Consider the following 27,440-nt stretch of genomic DNA (forward strand, 5'->3'; position numbering starts at 1 on the left):
ACACACACACACACACACACACACACACACACACACACACACACATACACACACCCCTCTGCTTCACCTTTACCTTTCCTTCTACATTTACAGAAGGACAACCTGAGAGAGGAAGTCATGAGCATGGTTAAGGGGAACTGGACTAAAGCCCCTATATCTGGAAATCCTGATTCTTGTGGAGTTCTCCTCTTGTCTGTCTGTGGAAAGAACAGAGGTACCTGTTTCACAGGACTGCTGTTTATGAAATACTTCATAACACTTCCACATAGTGATTGCTCAGTGAATACTGGCCTTAACTAATTACATATACCTTTACCATGAGCCCTCTTCTTTCTGTTTCCTGTTCTTCTTCACCTCTTCCAGATCATTCTTAAATACCACCAGCAGCACAGTTAACTTGCCCAACACAGCAACACTCTATACTTTTTCAACCTGTGCAACATACCCAGACTCCATTCCACAGTCCTGCATGCAATGTAGTGGGGACCGTGTACCCAGAGAATCATGCAAATTAGGAACACCCCTTTCAGACATTTAGAGCTATGTTGAGCCACAGGGGTTCTGGAGTTTTCTACTAGAGCAGCACTGACCGGCCTCCTGCATCCTGGGGTCTTGATCTCATGGCTCTTTCTACCAGAAGGGACAAAATCCCTTAATGTTGGACAAAATTCTGGTCAGTCCTCAAGGGGCAGTTCAAATATCACCACCTCTAGGAAGTCCTTGTGGAGCTGGTCACCATGTCCTCTGGCTACCAGACTAGCAGAGCAGAATAGGCTCTTTCTACATTACAGGACTGGGGACAGTATGCAGTAAAATGTCTCCACACTGTCACAGAAAGCAGACATTCAGGACCCTTCAAGCCCACATTGTCCACCCTCAATCCTCTGGGAGGTATGACCAGTGGTTCAGTGAATACTATGTGGCTAAGCGAATTTATGCATAAGACAAAAGCATTTCCATCTCCATGAGGTATGTGACCAAGCATGACTATTTGGCCTCAGCATTTCAGAGGTTTGGCATTGCCTACATCAGATCCTTTACAGGTCCATTACCTGTGTCTGTAGCTCAGACAGACAGTTACAAATTTGGATCACTGCATACAACAAAGTCTAAAATGGAGGTTGGCAAATTCAGGCAAATCTATGACCCTGCCACCTAAGGCTCGGCACCTCTAATCCAGCCGGCAAAACAGAATAAAGCAGATGAAAAGCAAGCAATGATTGATCCCCAAGCACCACATAAATCAGGCACTGTGGTGAAGCATGCCTTTAATCCCAGCACTGGGGAGTTGGAGACAAGAGGATCAGAAATTCAAAGTTATCCTTGGTTATAAAGAGAGTTCCAGGCCAGCCTACGATATGTGTGACCCTGTCTCAAAAGCAAGAAAACACCAACAAAACCACACACGCAGAATCCCCAAAACACTACCAAGAACACTGATAACCAAAACACATTTGGGATATGCTCTTTTTTTTCAGCATGCCATAATTTCTTAGGCAGCTGTCATTTGGGATGTCCTAACTAGATTATGTATATGGTATATAAGATGTGCATCTGTAATGTATTGAGGTTCCTGCTGCTTTTTCTACTACTCATAGCCTCAGTAACATCCCCATTGGGACTCCAGCTTAGCTTTAGACAGTGGTAGGGTCAATGGGAAGGACCTTCATGGCAGTCCAATGTTTCCAATGAATAGCCATGAAGAGCTACCTGGTATTCCTCCCAAGAGCATGGAGGAAAACACAAGAGAAGGGCACAGGGGCATCTTCTCTGCATAATGAACCCCTAAAGCTGGGGAACTGGAAGGAAAGTACCATTTTCTCTGCGTCTGATGTTCAGCTGAGCACTACTGATGAGGCCACTTGTCATATGCCACCCTTCCATGGCTGATGGACAGCTTGGGCAGTCCAAACTTCTCTACATAACTGCAGGCTTTGTAACTGGCCAGCAGTCAGGCCACCTCCTCCACCTGCCCACAGAAGTCTCCTGTTATATCTATCACTCAGTAGGATACGAGCCTGAACTACACCAGGGATAAAGAAGAGTGAGGCTTCTGATTGAGGTCATGGTCATGAGTGGTAGAACTCAGTGGGGCTGAGTTTGACTGAAAGCACTGAAGAAATAAACATAAATCTAAAAAGCATGTTGCATCACTGTTGTGATGTTTAAGTGAATGAGTTAGCCCATCCAAAGCCCCAGGGAAGTGTATGTGTTGGCACCGGTGCCACTGAGTAGATGTGGAGGTCAAAGGCTGATGCTTTCCTTCCACCTTTAACTGTGTACCAGGGATTGGACTCATGCCTCCAGGCCGGCACCATCTTAACCAGTCTCACTGGCCCCTATGTTGTGGGTGTGTCCTTAGATTGGCATGTGGGTATAACATTTATCTCTGATAGGATTTTGTTATATTGTGAAACTTAATTTTTTCATTGATAAGTATACATATATTTTCATCTCATTTCCTAGTCTGTTGAATGTTCATTCACTAACCTATTAATAATTGAAAAGAGAAATCTTTGCTGTCATTCAGTTAATACTAGTGGAAGACAGGCAATAATCAAATAATCATCCCAGTGAATGTGAGAGAACTGTGAAGGAGACTCACTGCAAGTAGCACAGGAGACCAGTCTTTAGAGAACTGACTCTTCAGCTCCCGTCTGAACACCGAGGTGTGGAGGAAGATTGGAGATAAGGAGACTGTGTATGTGCCTGACTCTGTGGCACAATGGATAGCTCATTGGGCTTCTAGACAAGACAGGGGTGTGTGCATGTGTGTGTGTGTGTGCGCGTGTCCTTTTTGTAGTTGTATATTCCTTTATGGATATGTGATGCTTTATGTATCTGTTAGTGACAGCATCCAGGGATTCATACAGACTAGGCAAAAGCTCTACCACCAAGTTATACTCTTGCCTAACTAACTTGTAAAACCACAAATGCCAGCAGCTGACAGAATGATATTGATGACATACTACTGAGGAAAAAACAGGCTTTAAAACACTGTGTACTGATTTGATTCTTGTAAACAGATATTCTCTGTGTATACATATATACATATATATACATAAACAATATGGATATATGAAATACAGAAAAGAATATAAAATATATACAAAATAAAATAAAGAACCATTCTATAGAGACAAAGTAAGGGTGGTTAGAAACAACTGTTGATTTGTGCTGTATCTTTTTTTGTTGTATTTTTTTTTCTTTGAAAATGATATTGACATTTAAAAGTAGTTAATAAAGAAAGCAAACTCTATGGGGAAATGGAAGAGAAGCAGGGAAGAGCCAGGTGGCCTAGGCACTCACCACCAGGCCTTGAACTTCTCCCAATTCCCCCATTTTACTCCCAACACACAGAGATCAGCAATGGCAGAAGCGACTGGGGAGTGTGGGCTTTAGAACAAAGGAACTAGAGAGATGCAGCAGCTTATGTATCTGTCTGCAGAGCATGACTGGCACTGTGGGTATCACCTGCTGACAACCTAGCTACCCCTCACCTAGGAGCTCCACACTCTGTCTTCTGGAGGCTGCTACTTTCTAAGGCTGGAGTATGCTGCCATGCTGATGGAAGAGACCAACAAAACAGCAAAACTCAGGGTTGCTGCCCAAGTGCAGAAAGGCCAGGTACTAGGTAGAGAGCAAGGTCAACAAACAGGCTACATTAGCAACTCAGTTGCCATTGCTGCCCAGGTGGGAGAGCTCAGCAGCCAACCTAGTTGTGTGTCTTTTGAAAGAAAACCTTTTAAAGCTGTTCCCAGAGGCACCAGGATTCCCCCGAGTTGTTCAAATGTGCCCTGGGGAGTTTCTATGCCACTCTCTGGCTTGGTTTTCTCATCTACAAACTGTAGATACTCACAACGCCTAGCTGGATGTGGTGATGCACATCTGAAATCCAAGCATTTGCAAGGTAGAAGCAGAAGAATCTTCAGTTTGAGGCTAGCCTGGACAACACAGCAAGGCCCTTAACTTTTAAAAACGTGTTAAATGAGTCACCCATTCAAAGTACTTAGGACATCACCTGGCCCAAAGCAAAACTCAGCTTTTATCATCATCCAACTGCCACACTCCACAAGGCCCCAGCTTGCAAGCCCTGAACTAATAGGATCCTTGTGTGCCTAGGCCCTTGCACAGTGGCTGGCACACTGTTGGCAGCAGTGTCTTCCTTCCTGGAACGATTCCTCAAGAGCTCAGCTCCACAGGGTCTTTCTACATCACCAGCACATCCCACCTGACCTCAAAAGGCCCGAGGGCCGCCGTCTGCAGCCTCCCTATAGGGCTACTCCACACCCATTCCCAGGTCCCTCACCGTGCACTAGAGCTTTATAAATCCTTCTCAGTGTCAGAGGCTCAAATGTGTCAGGTCAGGGAGGACGGGAACAGATGGCGGTCCCCAGAGCGTCTCATGTCACCACTGATCTATCAGGAATCACAGTCAGTCTTTCCTGGTTCGTCATTTGCTTACAAGTCGGCCTGCTGAGGAAACTCCCCAGGAGTTCTTCTGGTCCATATGCTGTTCTGGAAAGTTGGCCCTGGGATGTGTGGACCAAAGAGGAGTTCCCATACTTCCCAATCACAGGCCTCCCCTCACCTGCCAGAGCCTGTCAGCTCAGCCCTCTTGCCAGCCAGTCTCACCAAACCTACAGGCTGGGGGTGCATCATCATCCTGGATGTACAGTGAACAGTCAGCACACAAGACAAAAGCTGCGCACAGCCTGGACAGCAACCCTTTGAGACAAATTTTAAGATTTCCATTTCACAAAGGAGGAAAACAAGTTTCACAGAGTAGAAGCAGCAAGACGAAGGCAGTGCTCAGACCAGAGAGACTGTGTGACTCTAAAGACCAAGCCCACAGCACCTTACCTACCATTGCATCTTCCAGACAGACTCTGAGTCTCCCTGCCTCCATCATGGGGCTGTGTGTATGAGGAGCCTCAGCAGATCTGTGGAAGGCTCCTCCTGACACCTGGCTTCCTCCTCTGAGCGTCAGGAAAAACTCTCAGTGCCATGCTCTAATTTTTTAAGGTTTACTTTTATTACCTTTAATTATGTGCATCTGTGTGGGGGTATGTGCTCATGAGTATAGATGTACTTGGGGGTCACAGGTGTGGGATAACCCCAGAGCTCGAGTTACAGGGGCTATGAGCTGCCTGACATGGGTGATGGGAACCAAGCTTAGGTCTTCTGCAAGAGCAGCACTAGGCACTCTGAACTTTGAGCATCTCTCCAGTCCCATTTTTTTTTTTAAAGCACTCTACTCTTGAGCATGAATTATTTCTCAAGGGCTAACTAATCTCCCTCAAAAAAAACCACAGGCCAATAAGAGCAAAGGTGACAGACAGCATGAACCACTCTCCTACTACTCACCCAAAAAGACTTGTCAGTTCTTAAACCCTTTTGACTACACTACCGGGCACAGGGCCTTTTCTAATATAGTGTATACTTTTCCTTTAAAAATACAATGTGGTGAGGCTGGGTGGTGCATGCCTTTAATCCCAGCACTCAGGACACAGAGGCAGTTGAATTCCTGTGAATTGGAGGCCAGCTTGGTCTACATAGCAAGCAACAGGCCAACTGGGCTACACAGAGACCCTGTCTTTTTCTTTTCTTTTTTTTTAAAGGATGTGCATTTAAAAGAATACAGATGATTAACAAAGGAAAAACATAGGTGATTAACAAAGAAAGCAAACTTTATGAGGAAATGTAAGAAAATCCCAGGTTGGGACTGAGAAAAGCCAGCTGGCCTGGGTGCTCAGCTCAGTTCCTCAATGAACTCCACCCTACATACTCCTACCATCCGCTATTTCCTGAGTATGTTCAGTAGATATGAAAGTATTCACTTTTGTGTGTGTGTGTGTGTGTGTGTAAGTACATGTGCTTGTGCATGTACACGTACTCATGCATGCATGTGTGATGGTCAGAGACAATATTAGGTGTCTTCTACAATTTCTGTCTACCTTAGTTTCTGAGACAGGGTCTCTCTGAACCCGGAACTCACCAATCCTGCTAGATTAGCTGACTAGTGAGCCCAAAGATCCTCCTTTGCCCACCTCCCTGGGCACGCTGGGATTACAGATGCATGCCACTATGCCCAGCCTTTTTATGTGGGCTCTGAGAGACTGAACTCAAGTTCTCATGTTTGCTTGGTAAGCACTTTGTAAGCTATGCCATCTCCTAGGATGCAGTTTTTGTCTATAGCCCATACAATCATCTACTATATCAATGAATATACTAACTGATCCTGCTCATTCTCTACTCTCTAGAGTACCTGCCCTGCCCATCTACCATAGAATATCTATCTCTCAAAGACTCTGGTCTTTGCACATTTGTGTGTGTGTGTGTGTGTGTGTGTGTGTGTGTGTGTGTGTGTGCGCACGCGCGTGTGTTTGTTATAGCACATATGTGGAAGTGAAAGACAACTTACAGGAATCAGTTCTCTCCTTCTATCAAGTGGGTTTTGGGAAAAAAACTCAGATCATCAGGCTTCACAGAAAACACCTCTAACCACTGAGTCATCTCACAGGCCCTAAGACTATGGTTTTTAACTGAGTTATCACAAGGGTAGACAACACAGTCTGACTTGTAGTTGATGATCAATAAATATTTCTGACTAAACTAAAACAAAATGAAGGTCTTCCTGGGTGGTTGCCTAGAATTAAAGGGCTGTGCCACTGCCTACATCACTGTGTGCCATGAGCAGGAGAGGAGAGAGGTGTGGGAGTGTAGGGCACTGTGCAGGCATTCAATAAATTTTCTTCCTTCACTGAGAACATGGAATCTGCACTTGGTAGCTTGCATCATGGGTGGTGGTCCGTACAATGAATCAAGCTGCTTCCAAATGTGTGGGAGCCACTCTTCATAAGAGGAAAACCCTCTCTGAAAGAGACATAAGGAGCTAATTATTTTAAAAAAAAGGACCTGAATTATTTCTCTGCTGTATACAGGAGGCTATACTATTGACAAATGTCTGAAATGAGTAAAGAAACAAACATGAAAAGAGATAGGGTTGAACTTCAGGTAATCAGTGGAATGAGCACCAGAACACTGTTTTTATAATGTTCAAGGACCCAAGATCAGGTCAATCCTGGGAGCCTGGGCCTCCAAACGCCTTTCAGTTTCATTCAGGAAAAGAATGAAGTGGCCTGTCCAAATGAGTAAGACCTTTGCAACAACTAGTCAGAATCTAATCTTGCACAGGACCTTGATCTTCTGTGGGGGAAGGAAGGGTCTGGAAGCACCTTGATAGCCTCTGGCCTCATTACTGAAATGAGTAAGGGGAAAAGGAACTGAGAGAGTAGAACAAGAGGACAGATGGAGGGAGGACAACAAACAACGGAAGGAAGCAGGGAGAAGAGGAACCGGAAGGACAGCAAAGAGAGAGGAAACAGAGCCACACATGCATGAAACTGTACCATGCTGCAGAAAACGGGTGAGAGCTGCTGGTGACAATGTTTTCAGTTCCTTTCACGTGAAAACAGCTAAGCTGGTTGCTGTAGATGCCTCAGAGCAAGGCTGGGGAAACACACTGGAGGAAGGACACAGAGGCATTAACTTTTTCTGCAGGCACTTCTGTCACACGTGCTGTCTCCAGGGTTGGAACTGTGGGTCTGCAGTAGAGCCACCAGTTCAGAGTACAGCACTGTGGAGAGATGTGGGAAGTGCTGAAGGGAAAACAGGGCTCTAGAATTCAGGCTACTGCCCAGGGGTCCGGGAGGAGATCCTGAATGGCAAAACAGTCCGTAAATGGAGTGGGACAGTGCAGAGAGGACAGGAAAGGACCTATACAGAGGGCCTAACCACAAGGTCCAAGCTGGAGGGCTCAAGACACAAGTGAGGATGAGCAGAGGTCGGGACCACTCAGCCCCATCGCTATGCAAAGACTTGTAGCAAATATCAGGAAAGAAAGTCAAAACATTGCCCTAGAGACCTGTCTAAATATTACAGAGATTTTCCAACTTCCCCCTCCTCTTCACCCCATGCAGTCATTGCCTATTCCTGGACCACTACAAGAAATCCAGGCTAAATTCCAGGTATTTTATCCCGCCTGCAAGGATAAACAGTTCTCCACTTGTGCTACCTGCAAGCAAGGGCATTCCCTTTCCTGTTTCCGCACTCAATACATCAGTGCAAACCTACCAGTCCTCATCCTACTAACTTACCACTTGTGTGATGTGGGGACATGTCCCTGAAGCTCTGACACCTTCAGTGCTATGGTTTGGTTCTTAAATGCCTCCCATGAGCTCACGTATCAAAGGCCTGGACCCCAATGAAACACTGTTTTGAGGGTCAGGGGGCTGCTTCAGGAAGTGAGCAGATCATGAGGGCTCATACGTCATAAACAGACATGTCTGCTGACAGATTCATAACTTAATGAGCTATTACAGGTGGTGGAAACCACAGTGGTGGAGCCTACCTGCTGGAAACAAGTCCCAGTGGCTGTGCCCTTCAAGACTCTGTCTCTGCCTTACCCACTTCACCCTCTCTCTTGCTGCTTCCAGGCACAAAAAGAAGCAAGCACCTTTGCAGCACCAGGCACTCAGTCATCACGGGCCCAAAGGTAAAAGGGACAAGCAACCATGGACCTCATTCTATGCAATCATGGGCCAAAAGACATCTTTTTTTTTTTTTTCTTTTTAAGTTGTTTATCTCAGGTGTTTTGTCACAGCAACAGGAAGATGACTAAGGCATTCAGCTGCCTGACTGACAAACTGAAAATAACAGTAGACTAGCCCATGGGTTGCTGTGAAGATCCAGTTTGATAATTACAGTGGTGGCTCCCAGGAGACCCCCTAATAGATTTTTACTCTAACTTTCAGGCAAGGTCCCATTCAGTCCTCATTTCCACCCTCTGAGCCAGGGACTGGTCACCAGCTATATACACAGATGAGGAAAAATGCTCACTGGAGCTGGAACACACTCCTTGAACTGTAACTGCTGAAGAATGAGAGCTGCTAGGGTTAGAATCCACACAGGAAACTCCAGCCCCACACTATCAGTGCATGGTCTCCAACTCCTCCACATTCTTCCCTCTTCCTTCAGTACCCAGCAGCCTGCCCCTCGCTGCATTCTGCCTCCATCCATTTCTTTTTGCATTTCCTGTTCTCAATGCACACACACTTGAGGCCACAAACACATGGTGTGCAGAGAGAGATGGAAGAACAGGATCAAGACAAGAGTCAGGCTGAGGAGGTGGCTCCAGCACTGAGTACTTGCAGCACAAGCACAAGGGCCTGAGCTTCATCACCAGAGCACAGGTGAAAGCTGGGCATGGTGGTGCACCATTACAGTCCCAGCACTGGGGAGGCAGAGCCAGGAGGATCCCTAGGGCTCACTGGCTGGGCAGCCTAGCTCTATTCTGAGCTCCAGGCCAAGAAGTCCTGTCTCATAAAAAAAGATGGGCAACTCCAGAAGTAGGACACCCAAGGCTGTCTTCTGGCCTCCATGCATATGTGTACACATGTGCACCTGCACACACACCCCCACACCAGAACCTATTTGAAAGTGTCTTCTAAAGTCAAATACACATCTACTCTAAGACCCAGCTTTTCAATAGCTATACATATACCAAAAAAGGGGGGAGGGATACTTTCTACTGAAACACTAGGACAAGGATAGAGCATTTTTACTGAAAAATAGCTCTAAGCCATAAACTACCCAAATGCCTATGAACAGAAAAAGAAGGACGTTATGGCATGATGATGTGGAATATTATAAAACCAATAAAAAAACAACTGATACACTCAAAATGAAGGTATCTCTTAAACATAAAGAAAAAACCCAGCTTGACATAAAAAAGAACATACTATAGTTCTTATTTGGAAATCATAAGTGATAAAAACAAAAGTATGTTGATAAAAGACAAAGTAGTGCTGATCTGTCTGGGAAGGGCACTGGGTGGGAAGGGCACCAGAGAATCTGTGGAGATACTTGCAGTGTTCCACATCTCCATCTGGTGGTGGTTACAGAGAAGACATAATACAAAATTAAGACAAAAATACAAGTTAGCAGTGTGTGGTGACTCACACCTTTAATCTCAGCACTTAGAAGGCAGAGGCAAGCAGATCTTTGTGAGATCAAGGCCAGCCTGGTCTACATAGTGAGTTCCAGACTAGTGGGGGCTACAGGGAGAATGAGTCTCAAAAACAAACAAAAAATATACCAACTGCATTTTTATTAGCACATTTCATATATTTAAGTATTCTAGACTTCAACTTAAAAAAAAAAAAGGCAATGAAAACATCAGAATCAGCTTCCCTGTAAAAATTCCAGAGAATCTGGGGCAGTGGCCAAGATGGCAGGCATTACTGCTGTCCACAAGCAAAGTGCTGACTTGTCTCCTGACTGAGTCCCAGGACAACCTTGTATACAAGGACGAAAAGGAAGCACATGAGGCCAGACACTTACAGTGGCGGCCAATGCATCTGCTGCTCTCTCTGGCCTTGAAGCCTGCTGAGGTTTGCAGCACACACTGGAGAGTAGATCCCAGCCGAGCCACTCATTACTTCCTCACACACTGTTCCTATGACAGACGGCAACATTAATCACCATGTTACACTGTTCCTATGATAGACTTCAACATTAGTCATCATGTTGTATGTTCTGGCACATCTGATAGCTCTTAGTTGAGACATTATGGTGTTTTGGTTCTTTGTCTTTCCTTTACCTGAACCAAATATATCCCTTCACAGGTGGTCACAAAGGTTTGAGACCAAGGAGAGAGGATCCACACATTTTATTATTGTAAGGTAATTACCTTAGTGACCCACATTTTATGCGAGAGGGCAGTGTACATTGGAGAGTAGTGGTAATCAGAACACTTGCAGAGTCAGGCATGGTTGGTACACACGTATAGTCCCAGCACTCAGTGGCTAAGGCAGGAGGATCTGCTACACAGTAAGTTCCACACCAGTCTATGCTTCACAATGAGACCCTGTGTCAGAAACTGAAACAAGGGCTGGGGGGATGGCTCTGTGGGTAAAGTGCTTGGTACACAAGCCTGACGAGCTGAGTTCAGATCCCCAGAATTCATGTAAAAGCTAGACACAGAAATCCAAGTCTCTGTCATCCCAGTGCATCCCTACAGGAAAACAGGAGGTGAAAGGCAGATCGTGGGCCAGCTAGCCTAGAGTACGCAGCAGTGAACGAGAGAACCTATCTCAAACACGGTGGAAGACAAGGACCAATACTGAATGTCCTCTGACCTCCACATGAATACTGTGGCAAGTGCATATCCACACACACACACACGCGCGCGCGCACACACACACACACACACACACAGCTCCACATGAATACTGTGGCAAGTGCATATCCACACACACGCGCACACACACACACACACACACACACACCATACACATGCATACCCACATCATACACATGCATCATACAAACATGAAAAATTAAAACAAAGCATTGGTTCTCTTGGCATCTCTTGACAATAAAGAACAAGGTCTTCTCTTCCAGCTCTAACATCTGATTCTTAAAGATGCATTACAGACTACTGACCACAATGTAACGTAGTGAGCGATAAAACAAAAACGTTAAAGGACTAATGGAATCTTTCACTGTTTGCCTATGCCCAGAGGGAAAACCCTCTTTTCGTGAGGCAGTTTGGGGGAAGAATCACAGACAGACACAAAGAACATTAAGCAAAAAACACCACACAAGTATCATAAAAAGCAATGTAATTCTGGTCCACTGTGTGGCTCAGCTATGACTAATGATCATAAGGCAGTGTCAGGGGCAGGGGCTGACAGGATGATAGCAACCCACAGGTAGTAGAAAGGCAGAGGAAGCAAAGTGGGGTGCAGGGGGTTATGAGTATAAGAAAATGAAACATTTGGCACGTCTTTAATCTCAGCACTCGAGAGGCAGAGGCAGGCCGATCTCTGTTGAGTTCAAGGCCAGCCTGGTCTACAGAGAGAACCTGTCTCAAAAAGACCAAAAAGGTAGGGGGGGGGATGAAACACTCGGGCTCAAGACATAGCAGAGCACCCACTTAGTGCACAGCAGGCCCTGGGTTCATCATCAGCACAAACCCTACCCACAAAGTAAGTCCCCAATTTCCTTATTACAGACAATCATAGATAACAAAAACAAAGGAACAATATCTAAAATTTCAAGCTGTAGAACCACAAATGTGATTGTAAACAGGGGTAAATACCAGAAGAAATACCTTACGAGGTTAGAAATTGTGGGAGGTAAGCTAGTCCCCTGGAAGACAAGAAGCAGCAATGGCAGAGACAGATGATTTTGCTCCAAAACACTTGATTTCAATCCTGTGCTACTAAGGATGGAACCTGGAGCTTTACACATGCCTAGCAAGTGCTCTACCCGAGTCACACTACCAGTCCTTAATTGATTCCTTTAAAAATCAAAGTAGCATATGTAGATAATTTTATGAAAATCTGAAAGTACTCGTAGTGGGTTAAGGATTTGCTTAGTATGCACAAGGCCCTGGGCTCCATCCCCAGTTACCACAAAAAGAGGAATGTTAAAAAAAATTAAAACAAGGGACTGGAGAGATGGCTTAGTGGTTAAGAGCACTGGCTGTTCTTGAAGAAGACCCAGGTTCAAATCCCAGCACCCACATGGCAGCTAACAATGGTAATTCCAATTCCAGGGGACCCAACGCCCTTTTCAGCCCTCTGTGGGCACCGCACGACATGGGTGCACTAACATACAAGCAGGCAATACACTCATACACATAAAATAAAAATAAATTTAAAAAAAATCAAAAATTAAAACAATACAAAAGCCCCACTCAAGTTTAAGAGACTCAGAGGTGGGGGCTGGAGAGATGGCTCAGTGGTTAAGAACACTGGTTGTTCTAGCAGAAGACCATGGTTCGAATCCCAGTTCCCACATGGCAGCTAACAACTGTCCGTAACTCCAGTCACACAGAATCCAACACCCTCTTCTGACCTCCATGGGCATTGCACAACATGGGTGCACTTACCTACTTGCAGGCAGTACACGCATACACATAAAATAAAAATTGAAAAAAAAAAAGAGATTCAGAGGCAACCTCGCTCTCAAGTACAGGTCATGATGCAAACCTACTGCTGAAACTGCTAGGAGGGAACTCCAGACAAACTAACATGACTTGCAAATCCACACAGAAGAAACCCTTCCTTGCAGGAAAGGGGGACCATCAGCACTGTGGCCTCCCACGAACATGAAGGGGGTTCATAGCCCACAGACTTTTTTGTGTGTGTGGGGGAGAGTGGACACAGTCTTACTATGCAGTCCTGGCTGACTGGAACTCACTATATAGACCAAATTGGCCTCGAACTCACAGAGATCTGCCTGCCTCTGCCTTGTAAGTGGTGGGATTAATGGCAGGCACCTCCACAACCATTTTAATGTGTTTTTTCGACTTCCACGCAGGGACCCAGCTCCTCAGAGATGCCCTCATGGGAATCCAGCAGCAGAGCAGGCTCCACACAAAGAGCAGGTCTCTGGGCTCTCCCATCTACCATAAGCATATAAGAACAAACAGAGGCACTCCCACGAGAACATCCCCTGCTAGTACGAAGCAGTATCTTTCTGATCATCTGCAAAGACAGGAGAGCTGCAAAACAAGGAAATGGTCCACACAGTCCAACACCACTGTTCTGGTTTGTTTCTTCATTGCTGTCACAAAATACTCTGACCAATACCAACTTGGGGAGGAAAGGGTTTATTCAGCTTACATCTCCCAGGTCACAACTCAGGGCAGGAACCTGGAAGCAGGGACTGGAGCATAGGCCATGGAGGAACGCTGCTTACTGGCTTGCTCCCCTGGCCCCTGCTCAGCTTGCTCTCTTATCCAACACAGGCCCACCTGCCCAGGGGTGGCATTACCCACAGTGGGCTGGGCCCTCCCACATCACTCAACAATCAAGAAAATGCCCCACAGACATGGCCACAGGCCAGTCCAATGGAGACAATTCCCCAATTGAGGCTCCCTCAACCCAGGTGTATCAAGTTGACACTAAAGCTATCCAGCACAACCACTCTGGCTTCTAAGCAATCCTCTCCTATCAGGGCTTTTAGGCCTAGAGCCAAAAGTTCGATGTAAATAACAACAGAGGGCCATTCTTTATATAGCAAATAAAGAAGAAAAAAATGAGTTATTTCCTTCCATCTTCCAGTGCTTATTATACGCCAAGAAAAAAAGAGATAAAAGTAAAAAGAAAGAAACAAAATAAGATAGGGTTCTCACCAGGACTGCTTATTGCATTCCTGATGCTTTAAATCCTACATGTCAGTGCTGTCAGCCTGTTTACAAACAGCCTAGAGCAGGGCTCCTGATCACAGCTCAAAGGAAGACTGCTGGGATTGATTTAAGGACCAGCTCTGACCAGAAACTGCCTCCAATTTATTTATGAAACAGGCAAGGTCAGGGAAGGAGTCAGAGGTGGAAAGAGAATTTTGCATGGGACAGTCTTTTTCTCCAGGGCTCCCATCACTCAGCCTGCCTGTCTGCTCTCACCTGCCCCTGTGGCCACAGATCCAACTGAGAGGTGCTGGGATCAAATCAATATCAGTCTACCCCATACAATGGCTGCTATGCCATCAATCTGCCCTTTAAGAAAAAAAAAAAAAAAAAAAAAAAAAAACATTCCTTGGTAAACAAGAGAATCCCCAGTAGACGGGTCCAAAGCCTAATTGGGGTGAGTCAGCTCCCAATGCACGGGAGACTTGTGCTGAAATGCTCCTCAAAAATTTCTCAACTTGTTGGTGCAAAACCAGAAACAAAGATGGAAGCAAGGATTGCTGGGGGTGGCAGGATCCCCAGGAAATCTGGAGAAGCAGCCACTCTGTACTTCCTTAAGGAGCAGGAAAACAGGTCCACCCCCACCTGCAGTACGTTGAATGGGAGCAGGAGTTTCCTGCAGAGAGAAGCCAAGGCACTCTCTATGGGAAGAAGCAGGTTTCTAGCAAGATTACAGCCTAGCTTAAGGTGATGATATTATACCTTACACAAATGTTACAGGTACTAAGTGGCATCACGCTGAAAGGCTTACCAATATAACCACCCTGTGCACACAGACCACCTGTGTTCCAATCCCAGCTCCCCTACATGCTGGCTATGCATCCGCAAACAAAAATTTTAACCTCCCTGTGCTCAGAAAGACCTGTACATTGGAGTATCGGTGATTTCCACAATTCAGGTGGGCTTTAGATAGTCTAGGTAAAGGATCTGTACACAGCAACAAGCCAGTGTAGTGTCACCAGGATATATTAATGTTAATGTTATTTCCATCTTATCAATAATGAAATCAACATTAGAAAGGATCTTCCAATTTGTCTCAAGCTACACAGCTGGCAAATGGCAGACTCAACCTGGTGGAGTCCTGCATTTACACTCATAACAGTACAGTGTCCTCCCCTCTTACACTCTTCCCCTTTACCATCCTCAGCAAGCACATGACATCACTTACTGAATGTCCACATGATACAAGTACTTGAATAAAATCCCCTTAAAAGCCCACATTGCAGCAATAATGGTAACAGGAGTGAGACTGGCAGTAGCTGTGAGGTTGTAACTGCTGATAGTTGTTAGTGGCCATGGGTACCACTCTAAGCTGAGGTACGTACAGACATCTCACCTCCCACATCAAGAGAAAGTAAGTCCTTGTATCCCAATTCAGGTTAATCTTTAGGGACTTCAGAGTGGCACCACAGGAGAACTGTGTTGGCGGAACAATTATAAATGAGAAATATTGCCAAACACTTCCAAACCAAGGATATTTATGATGGATGGGAAGGGAGGATCAGCATAGCAAATGGCCATGTCATAAATACAAGTACTCCATGCCTCAGAGTTGAGGAGATGATGAGCAGATGACAACTACAGACGTCCCTCCCTAAACTATCACAGCCGTGACTCAGGGAAGGAATGCTCTTAATCTTTATCCACTTATTTTCACTGCACTGAGAATGAAGTTGAAAGAAAGAGCTGTGACCTCATAGACTGAAGAACAGCACAATACTGCTTGATAGCTTGGGACACTTTCAGCAATGTCTCGTCACTTTTGTCCTCATCACCATTTATGGGAAGTATGACGTCTCTGCTTCTAACTGCAGCTGCTTAAATGCACTCTGAGATCAAGAACAGCAAACACTGGGTACTGCCAACTGCTTCTCAGGGCATAAAGCAGTCTCTGGAACCAGTAGGTGGATGATAAATGCTTTCTGGGTGCCTGCATGATACTTACATTTCTTAAGTGCACAGTGGCTGATTTTTTTTTTTTTAAACGAGGAAAGGGTCAATCTATTTCTTTGGACCCCTGTAATGTTAAATAAGCTCTAACTCCCTACTCATAAAGCATCTGATGAATGAATGAGGTTAAATAACAATGAACAAGTTGCACACAGGCCTCTAACCACTTCACCAACAAGTCTGTGCTACCATGACTGAAAGAAGCCTTATTAAACACATTCATGCACACACATGCACACATGTACTTGCACACGCATACACGAAGCCTGTGCTTTTCTGTGTGCATGCAGACCACTGCCTTCCTGGAGAAGGCAGCAGTCACCCACCTCCCTTCTCCCTCAGCATCCAGGCCATCCCCATTCAGTCTTCCAACCAGAACACAGGAGTTGAAAAACTACAGCTTTAATGCCAGTTTTGTTGTTAATTTACCAGGTGGTCTGTAGCAAGCCAATAAACAACCTTCTGTCTTCAATTCCCTGACTATAAAATAATTACCTAAAATGGTAAAACAGTGAGAGGCTGGGGTGTAGCTCAGTGGCAGAACACTTGACTAGTGAGGCCCTGGGTTGGATTCTTAGAACTGTCAACAAAACTTTTTTTCAATAAAAAAAAAAAAAAAACCTTGAAGTTGTGTTTAATGAGAACTGTCAGCATGTTATTCCATTGAAAGAACTAGTACAGGAGCTGGAGAGATGGCTCAGTGGTTAAGAGCACTTGCTGTTCTTCCCGAGGACCTGAGTTCAGATCCCAGCACCCACATGGCAGCTAACAACCATTTGTAACTCCAGCTCCAGGAGTTCTGATACCCTCTTCTTGACTGCACACATGTGGCATACTTGTAAGCAAGCAAACACATAAAAATGAAATAGAGTCCAGAAGAAGGCACTGGATTCCCTGGAGCTAGAGTAACAGGGGATTGTGAGCCACCTAATGTGGATACTGGGAACTGATTTTGAGTCTTTCAGAAGAGCAGCAATTGCTTTTAACTGCTAGCCATCTCTACAGCCCCTCATTTCACTTTATACTCATGTGTTCAAGACATTAAAACCACATCTGTTGTATTTAAAAAAAAAAAAGAAAAAGAAATATTTTTAAAAAAAGAATTAGCAGAGTTGGTTTGAGTGGCACTGGTCTGCAATCTCAGGACTTGTGAGACAGAACTGCTCCTTTGAAGCCAGCCTGGGCTACATAATAAGACTCTCAAAAACACAAGCAAATAACCCAAAAGGTATTTATTTACAAGTTGTTTGGTCTTTTCACACAAGTTAATTATATTCCAAGAGATTATATATGTTTCCAATCTTCTTTTTTAAGATTTGAGTTTTTTTATCTCTGCTAGAGCAGTCAGACAATCAGAAAAATAATACATGGTACAACTCTTAAGCCACACAACCCTGGAAACCCGAAAGCACACTGATAACAAATGACCACAGAAATGTCAGTGTATCAGAACTTCAACGGGACAGAGGCACTGAGAGGAACAGAGTTCCACCTCAGAGACTGCCATCTTCCTCAATTGCTCACTAGGTGAGTACAACTTTGGGTCATCACTTTCTAGGACCAATTTTCTTACATGAAAAACAGAGCTCAAGACAGCCCTAACTAACAGTCTACTGCAGCAAATCGATACCATAATGTAGTAAACAAAATATGCTACAGCACATACAAGATGCTCAGCAAGAGGGAATTAGAGTTAGCTTCAGAAATTAGAGCTGAGGAGGCCATTGTGACCAACCACACACGCCTAGGATGTGGGCACAATGGTCAGTACAAAGGCTAGTTATGAAAAACTGACCCATCAACACACGCAGTCCTCCGTACAGCCATGTGAATGCTGCTGTCATCTCCCATTTACAGATGATGAAACTACAGCACTGAGTTCATGGCATTCACCCAAGGGAATATCTGGCTAAAGCACATACAGGGGAGACCCTGAGTCTGCCCAAGATCCTACACCAGCATTTACCTACAGAGCTGCACTGTCAGTCTTTCCCCCAAGACCACAGAAGGGTGGCGAGGACAGGGAATAAAATTACACCTCTTGCCCAAGGGCTATGTACACAATCCTACAGCATGTACCCAAGAATGCTTCTAATTTATGGAAGAAATCCAGAAGCACCAAAGGCCCACTGCAGGAGTCCAGGTGAGAACACAGGAAGTTAAGATGGGACTGTGAGGATGAATAGGTCAGTAACAGATGCTTCCTACTCAGTCTTAAGAAAAGCTCTGTGTGCAGGAGACTGTGTCCTGTAGTCTATGCACAGAAACTCATCTCCAGGTGTCTTTCTAAATTCATCCAAGTACTCCTGAAAACTGCTCTGGAGAGAAGGTGAGATCTATAAGGCTTTTCCTCATTCCCACAGGCCACGGAGTAGAGGCAGAACATCTACAAAGCAGGCAGAAGACATGACTAGACCTTGGCAGTGACTATCCAAGCACAGTCAGGAGATGAGGAGCTAGGTGTGGTGGTACACGCCTATAAATCCCAGCATTGTGGAGGCTGAGGCAGAAGGGTGGACAGTTTGAGGCCAGGCTGGGTACAAAGAAAAATCCTTTCTTAAAAAAAATAGTGGCTGGAGAGATGGCTTGGCTGTTAAGAGCACTGGCTACTCTTGCAGAGGACCCAGGTTCAATTCCCAGCACCCACGTAGTAGCTAATGGCCCTTCATAACTCTAGTTCCAGGGAATCCAATGCCCTCTTTTGACATCCAAGGGCATTGCACGACATGGGTCCACTTGTACTCATGCAGGCAATACCCTCATATACATAATTTTTGTTTTGTTTTGTCTTTTTGAGACCAGGTCTCCTTGTAGCCTCAGCTGTCCTGGAACTCACTATGTAGACCAGGCTGGCCTAGAACTCACAAAGATCCACCTGCCTCTGCCTCCCAAGTGCTGCGATTAAAGGCGTGTGCCACCACACCTGGCATTCATTTTTTTAAAAAATAAAGTAAAATAAATTAGCTTTTATCAAGCATCACACAACCAGCTCCTTCATGTTCACCTTTCGGTTAGGAAAATTCCAGATTTCCTATGTACCTGCCAACAGGGACTGTATGTATGACAATGACCCCTGGAACATTCAATCCTGACAGGTGACTGTCTTCTTATGAATTCACAGATGATCATCTGAGTGGGATATGAGTCTGTGTCAGGTGGGTTAATGTGAACTGGCTGGGCAGAATACCCCCTTGTGAGGGCACCGCACAGGCAGGCTTCAGTTACTAGCAGCAGAAATCTAGCTAGATTTTTTAAAAGAAAGAAAGAAAGAAAGAAAGAAAGAAAGAAAGAAAGAAAGAAGGAAGGAAGGAAGGAAGGAAGGAAGGAAGGAAGGAAGGAAGGAAGGAAGGAAGGAAGGAAGGAAGGAAGGAAGGAAGGAAGGAAAGAAAAAGATTTCTAACACGGTTATGCCATAAAAGAAAAAAACCAAAGAAACAGCCTTGGGGTCTGGGGCTATGGTCCAGCCAGTAAAGTGCTTGCCAAGGATGCACAAAACCCTAGGTTCAACCCCCAGCACTGCAAGAAACTGGGTATGGTGATGCATAAGTAGAAGAGCACTGGGGGTGAGGCAGGGTGCAGATGGCTCAGTGGATAAAGTGTTTGCCACACAAGCCTGGCAACCTGAGTTCAATCACTGGAGCCCACATAAAGATGGATGGAGGGACCCAACTCCACAAAGTTGACCTCTGGTTTCCACATATGTACCATGGCGCCACACACACACACAGAGAGAGAGAGAGAGAGAGAGAGAAAGAGAGAGAGACAGACAGACAGACAGACATGCTATTAATAATAGTAATCATCATCAATAATTTTTAAATTTTTAATAAAAAGAACGTCATGTGGATTTTGGAAATACACTCATGCTACCCTCAGGGTGGCAGACCATCCCATTCAGAATGAAGGAAACAATCTCCAAAAAAGAAGGAACCAGGAAAGAAAGTGTGAGAGCAGAAAATTCACCAAGCGCACCTCACATGCAGTCAAGGAGCATAGCTGCCCACATCAGCAATGAACACAGCTCTGTGTCTTCCCCATTTCATTAACATCCCAGTTATTTAGCAGCCCAAACTACACTAAAAAAGCTAAAGTCAGAGGTCTGGAAATGCAATGGACTCTTATGTGCAAAAGCACAATCTAAAAGTTATTAAAAATGAGCAAAGGGCTTAAGAAGATTGCTCAGTGGCACAGGACTTGACTAGCTTGTAAGAGGCCCTAAATTCAATCCCTTACAGTCTTTCAAAATTAGTTAATAAAAAATTTAAATAAGAGATAGGGGAGATGGATGGCCCAGTGACAAAGCACTTACTGTGCAAGTGTGAAAACTGGAGTTCAGATCCCCAGAACCCACAAAAAAGCCCAAAGGCATGGCAGGTTCCTGTATCACCAGCACTCAGGAGGCAGAAACAAGGGATCCCCAGGGCAAGCCAGCTAGCCAACTAGCCACGTGGCCGAGCTCTGGGTTCAACTAAGAGATCGTGCCCCAATAAATAAAATAGGGCATAATGGAGGGAGACACCCTATGTCAACCCCGAGCCTCCACATGCATGTGCATGCAGGAGTACCTGCTTGTGCACACACACACATGTTCCCATATTCATACGAGCACACATACTCCACACACATACACATGCAAAGAAAAATTTAATGAGCCCAAAAGTCAGCAAATGTCCCAATAAGAAATTAGGCATTTCACTATATAGAACAGTAGCTGAAATTGGAGTTTGTATTTCTAAAATAAGTTGAAAATAATGATTCAAAAAACTTTACCCGTGCAGCATTTTGACTAGCAACAGTGAGCCTGATAGAAGGAAAATAAAATAATTCTGAAATGTGACCCTCAAGAATGAACAAGAGTATTTTATAAGCAGGATGAGTCATAGTAAGGAAGGATTTAATACTTGTTAAACAAATAACTCTTTGCAACAATTATAACAAAGATTACGTCTGGAATTCCGCAGTCACTGGCTATTTTCTAAAACACACTGCTAGAGACCACCCAGTTTCAATGGCTGAATTATCAATATGCACAGTTCTCAAAAGATACTGTTTTAAGAAAAGAGATTTGCTGCTTTAAAAAATGGCATCAAGGAGCTTGGGGTGTAGCTCAGTGGTGGAACATTTGCTCAGCATGCTTGAGGGGCTGCACTCAATCCCTAGGAATGGAGGGGGAGGCAGTGGCATTAGAATATCCAGTACTTTTTTTTTTTTTGAACAAACAACTATTTAGCTTTATTTTCAACCAGAATTACTAACCTTGCTATGTGTAAGGCTTTTAAAAATTGGGTTAAGACTCAGAGTTGTTTCTCTCCATGGAAATCTTTAGTAAAAGGCGAAAGATTTGTACGATCTGAAGAGAAACCAGAGTATCCAGTACTGAGTGAGAGCAGAGTGAGCTGTTGCTGCAACGCCCACTCAAAAGTCTCTAGTCTTATATCCCGTCACACCCACAGAGGAGAGAGGACCGCAGAACAGTAACAACTGTTTATCTTTTGTGCATATGAGCAAGGCCTCCAGGCTTTGGGTAAAATGTAAAAGAAAACCCCTTCAATAAAACCACAGGCCAGTACATTTCCTGTTCATCAGGAAGAAATAAGCTTTTCAATCTTAATTCCCCAGTCCAGCAAAAAGGAAAGGAAGAAAAGAAATCTTGGAGAAACACTTCCTAAATGGGAAGGGCTTCACAAAGGAAATGATTTTCTAGTAGAAAAGAAGACAGAACGCACCTATAAAGCAAGCATGAAAAAGGGAAGACAGAGTAGAGGAAACCAACCCAGGGCTTTATTAAAGGATCTGAAGGTAATGGTCCACTAATTAGCTTCCTGAATTGACAGTATAACAGACTCAGGCCCAGGCCTCCCAACACCCTCCACTGCTTCCACTGCCATCTCTGCTTAGCTACAACAGAGAGCTGATGACAGAACACAGAGCATGATGTATCTATGGGCAGACTCATCACCAATATGAAAAGGCAAAAGCAAGCCCTGCCTGGAGTGGAAGATAAAGGAATGACTGACTAAATCTCCTTCTGGAAACACATCAAAAAAAAAGAGTGAACTATGGACACAGAGTACGTTCCTCTAACAGAGTGGGACACAGCCTCTAGCTACTACATAAGGTTAAAGAACAGAAAATTTAAGGTGACTTTATTCAATCACTAGACTATTAAAATCCTGAACTATCCATGACTAACTCTCCTATTGTATGAACAAAGACTTCACTGGTGTGGTGGCCGGAAAGAGAAGAATGAGAAATGTCCCCATAGGCTCCAGGTATTTATTACTTTTTAAAAATATTTTGTTATTTTTATTTTATGTGTATGAGTGTATTGCCTGCATGTATGTGAGTGCACCCATGCCGTGCGATGCCTCAGAGGTCAGAAGAGAGCTTCAGATCCCCCTGGAACTGGAGTTAAGCATGGTTCATAGCCACCATGTGGGTGCTGGGAATCGAACCCGGGTCCTCTGCAAGAGCAGTCAGTGAGCCATCTCTCCAGCCCACTGAGCCATCTCTCCAGCCCACAGGCTCCAGGTCGTTAAACACTCTGTCCCCAGTTGGTGGTGCTGTCTGTGGAAGTTTAGGAGATGTGGCCTTGCTGAAGGAAGCCAGTTGCTGGGGATAGGCCTTGAGCATTCCTAGCCTTGCCCCACTTCCAGTGTCTCTGCAGATGTGAGCTCTCACTTTCTTCTCCAGCTGCCTCCTGCACGCCTCCCAGCCATGATGGACCTACATCCTGCTGGAATCATAAGCCCAATAAACTCTTCCTTCTCTAAGCTGCCTTGGTGGTGGTGTTTTATCACAGCAACAGAAAAGTAACTGTTACAAGTGGTATTACCTCCAGTAGTGGGAAAAGCATAAAGAAATGTCTATTAGTCAGATGTGGTGATGCACACCCTTGATCCCAGCACATGGGAGGCAGGGGCAGCCTTTCATTAGATTAGGAACTGGACTGTTAGATCCCACATCTCTCTGTTTTACATAGTTTTATTACCCAATAAAATCTTGCTCCTATCCTGCATAAAATATTCATGTCTAACCCTCCTCCACACAATTAGCAAAATTACATGTAGTGTTTGTACATAAATAGACGAGAATTTTTTAAATCAAATGGCTTTTTTTCCATTTACACTTAGTACATCAATGGGATTTTTTTTTTCAGTTGTTCGCACATAAATGTGCTCCAGGATTCCCTTTATGCAACACGACAGAGCAGTGTGAGTTGCCCCTGAACCATGTCCTCCCATGTCTGCAATACTCAGCTGAGCACATGCTGGCCCTGGTCAAAGCCTGTCACTACAGCTGCCCTGACTCGGGAGCAGGATCTGAGTTCTGAGCCATGAGCAGAAGCACAGTGTGTTGTTTCCAGCTCTACAAAGAGAGATGTGTCCTCCCTTTGTCACCATCCCGCTATCACAATGCAGATGATGGTATCACTCTGGTGATGGCACAGCAGCGCATGAGGTAGAATCCCCACCCTGCAGAACCCCACCTAGGCCCTGGGATGCCAAGTGTGGGGTCATTAGATGAGGCAGAAATGAACTTCTGTCATAATGAAGCCCCTATGAAGGGCCCACTTCCAAACACACACAGGCTGATACAAAAGAAACAGATACAACAGAGCCACAAAGCCATTTAACTTCTCCTCAAAATAAAAATCCAAAATGAGCTTATACCATTGGTCACTTTTTAAAGTTTTTTTTATGTGTTTGAGAGTTTTGCCTGCATGTACATAAGTGCACCCATGTACAATGCCCACAGAGACCAAAAGCAGCTGTCAGGTCTCCCAAAACTGGAGTTACGGATGACTGTTAGCCACCATGTGGGTGCTGGGAACCAAACTCACATCCTCTACAAAAGTACCCAGTGCTCTTAATCACCAAGCCATCTCTCCTGTCCCCATTTGTCACTACTTAATAATTTTAAAAAATTAAGTACCTAGCCAATGTCAAAGGCTTCTGTGCAAAACTCATAAAATGCAAAGAATACTTTAAACACTGACTGAGAGCAGACTAAGAGAAACTGAAGAACTTTTCAAATACTAGTAAAGTCAGCAAACCTGCATCTAGACAAAAGATTCCAAAGGTCACAAACATATTTTCATATGTATAGAAAATAATTGAAAAAAATTTACCTTCAGTCACTTCTGGAGGATTAGAATGTCAGGTCAGATACACATAATTAACTGATGTTACTGGAAAAAGAAAAAAAGGCCACAATGCCAGGTGTGGTGGTACATATCTTTAATCTTAGCACTCAGGAAGCAGAGGCAGGTGAAGCTCTGTGAGTTCCAGGCCAGCCTGGTTTACTGAGTGAGTTCCAAGTCAGCCAGGAGCCAGGATTGCACAGTGAGAATCTGTCATTTTTTTAAGGGGGGGGGCACACTTGCGTTAAGCAGTTAGGCTCACTAGAACCTCAATGATAATGGGAAGTTGGTTAGAATGTTCCAAGTCCAAAGCCAAATTATCCTGGGCTATCTTAGCCCCTTATATAGCCATGTATTCTACCTCTGTTTCTGAACTAATAGCCTTGTGACTAGTAAGCAAATCCTTTGGAATGTACAAACAGACCCTTAGCTTCCACCAACCCAAAGACTAAGAATGTCATCAGATAACATCTGAAACCCATAGCAGAATTTCCCTGCTCTGCTGTAGCCTTACCTGCCTGATGTCTCCACCAATGGACTTGAAATTGTGAAAGTTATGATTTTCTTCGTTCTGTCATTTTAAAAACTTCATGAAATCATTCCTACACTGGAACATGGAATTTAGGGTAACCTAAATTTGTTTCCACAGATCACATTCACTCGTATATAGCTGCAGAATAAAACGATCTTTTAGTCCCTTTGAGGTGAGAGCTGGATTTTATTGGGGGGAAGATAATGCTGACGGTAGGGAGGTAATAGAAATTTTAGTTTTCTACTTAGTAATGCAATGTTTCATTGGCTTTTATAATAAGTATGTATCACTTTAAGAACACAGAGAAGCAACAAAGACAAGGTGCACCGGTACCTCCCACCGAAGAGGGGAGGGAGGGAAGAAGGAAGAGGAAAAGGAAGGAGTAGGAAGAAGCAATAAAATTTCCATCAATAAATAAAACCACAGGGCTGGAGAGATGACTCAGCAGTTAAGAACACTGGCTGTTGTTGCAGAAGACCCGGGTTCGAATCCCAGCACTGACATGGCAGCTAACAACTATTCGTAACTCCAGTTCCAGGGGCTCTGACAGCCTCTTCTGTCCTCCATGGGCACTGCACAACACAGGTGCGCTTACCTTCATGCAGGCATAACACTCATACATATTAAATAAAATAATAAAATATTAAAGATAAATAAAACCACAGTCTTCTAAATTCAATGATGTAAATTTATACACTTACAAATCCTACTGTACATAAACAATTATAACATGTCATAAAGCTTGAATCTATGGCTTTTACTTCCTTGCCCTTAAAAGATACCATAACTTCTCTACAACAGGGCAAGGGAGGCAGGAAGAAATTAAAAGTTCGTTAAAAAAATAAATAAATAAACTGGTATGGTGATACAAGCCATTAAAGCCAGCCCTCAGGAGTCAAAGGAAAGTGGACCTCTGTGGGTTTGAGGCCAACCTGGTCTACATAGGGAGTTCCACGCCAGCCAGATACACAGTGAAATCCCTGTCAATAAATAAATAAATAAATAAATGGACGGACGGATGGATGGATGAATGAATGAATAGCTAGGCCTGGTGGCAGCACATGCTTTTGATCCCAGAACTTGGGAGACAGAGGCAGGCGGATCTCTGTAAGTTCAAGGCCAGCCTGGTTTACGTAGGGAGTTCTAGGCCAGCTACGGTTATAGGGAGATCCTGTCTCAAAAAGACCCCACCCCTCAAAAAAATTAAAAATATCATAAAATAAATATCCTGTATCATATTAAGACATTAATAAGCTTACAATCAAGACACTACTGTCATCTAAGATATAGTGTTTCTGATCAATTCATTGAGCCTTAATTAATGTCTTTTGATCATCAAGACATTATAAGGATGCAGTAGGGTTATCATAATCAGACTGATGGCTCAATCAAATACTCATTGCCAAGCACTTATTCAACAAAAGAACATCACAGACTACACTGAATGATAACACATCCAACACACCGTAACATCATACACACTGAATATGACCAACTGTCAGACTCTGCACTGTGCAGGTCAATGACTCCGTCACTCAGGCTGTCAGTGCAAGAAGTCTGTCAAGAAGACTGTCATGAGGTCCAATTGGCAAGATGGGACATTGGGTACAGGTGCTTGCACACAGGTCTGACAACCTGAGTATCATCCCCAGATCCCAAAAGGTGGCAAGAGAGAACTAAATCCCAAGAGTTGTCCTCAGACATCCATACATGCACTACAGCATGCTTGTGCCCGTACACACAAGCACACATGCACACACACATGCACAAATAAATATTTGTAAAAGGAAGACTATCACAAAATAAGCATTGTTTGAAATCACCAACATCCATTTCTTATAAGATTTCCAGTTGATTAGCTAAATTAACTTATTATTACTGTAAAAGCAATCTCCACTACCCAAATCTGGTAGTTAAAATAGAAGCCAAATAATGGTCTTGAGGCCATAAACTAAATATTCCTAGAAAAATTGCTCTTCATCTTTATGGAATATTAATCATATAGAAACCATCTTAATAACTCTACAAAAGGACAAGGATCTTTAAAAGAGAAGAAAGGAAGACTTTATCTTTCATCATCAGGACCAGAATCAAGGAAAGTGTAGAAGAGAGACTTAGTATGTATCTAATGTTGGCAACCAAAGCATTCAAGGGACTCATTATAACCGTCCCCATCCAAAAGTGCTCCTATGAGACTAAATTGAAAGGAAAAATGTAGAGTGCAATCCAAGTTACCACTGGCAGAACTTAAGAAAGCACAATGATTCAAGTCATGAACGGGATTAAATTTCTAATGAAATTAATGAATGTAGATTGAGAACCTACCAAAACTGGAAGCTTGATTCACAAGTCATACATAGACACACACATACACACACACACACACACACACACACACACACACAACTCTGGATTTGGTCCCCCAAAAAGGGTGATCTTTTTATTACTTGCATATAAAACACACTTCTTGGATGTTTTACAGACATACTTTGTAGCCTATAATAATTTGGTCAGAGGGACATAAAGGACAGTTTTTGTTCCTTGCCCTCCTA

The 27,440-nt window shown here is 44.1% G+C and overlaps 1 protein-coding gene and 1 non-coding gene across 15 annotated transcripts in view; both read right to left on the minus strand.

Annotated features, from left to right (window-relative positions):
- The window catches only part of Magi1 (membrane associated guanylate kinase, WW and PDZ domain containing 1), a 692,255-nt gene that overhangs the window by 518,220 nt on the left and 146,595 nt on the right, over nucleotides 1-27,440 (minus strand). The gene's annotated exons all lie outside the window — the stretch shown is intronic.
- On the minus strand, nucleotides 21,467-21,583 carry LOC115069280. The gene has a single exon (XR_003848552.1). It is a non-coding gene; the product is annotated as a U5 spliceosomal RNA (small nuclear RNA).

Source organism: Nannospalax galili, unplaced genomic scaffold (genome assembly GCF_000622305.1).
Source record: "Nannospalax galili isolate Female #2095 unplaced genomic scaffold, S.galili_v1.0 scaffold1051, whole genome shotgun sequence".
NCBI classification, from domain to species: Eukaryota; Metazoa; Chordata; class Mammalia; order Rodentia; family Spalacidae; genus Nannospalax; species Nannospalax galili.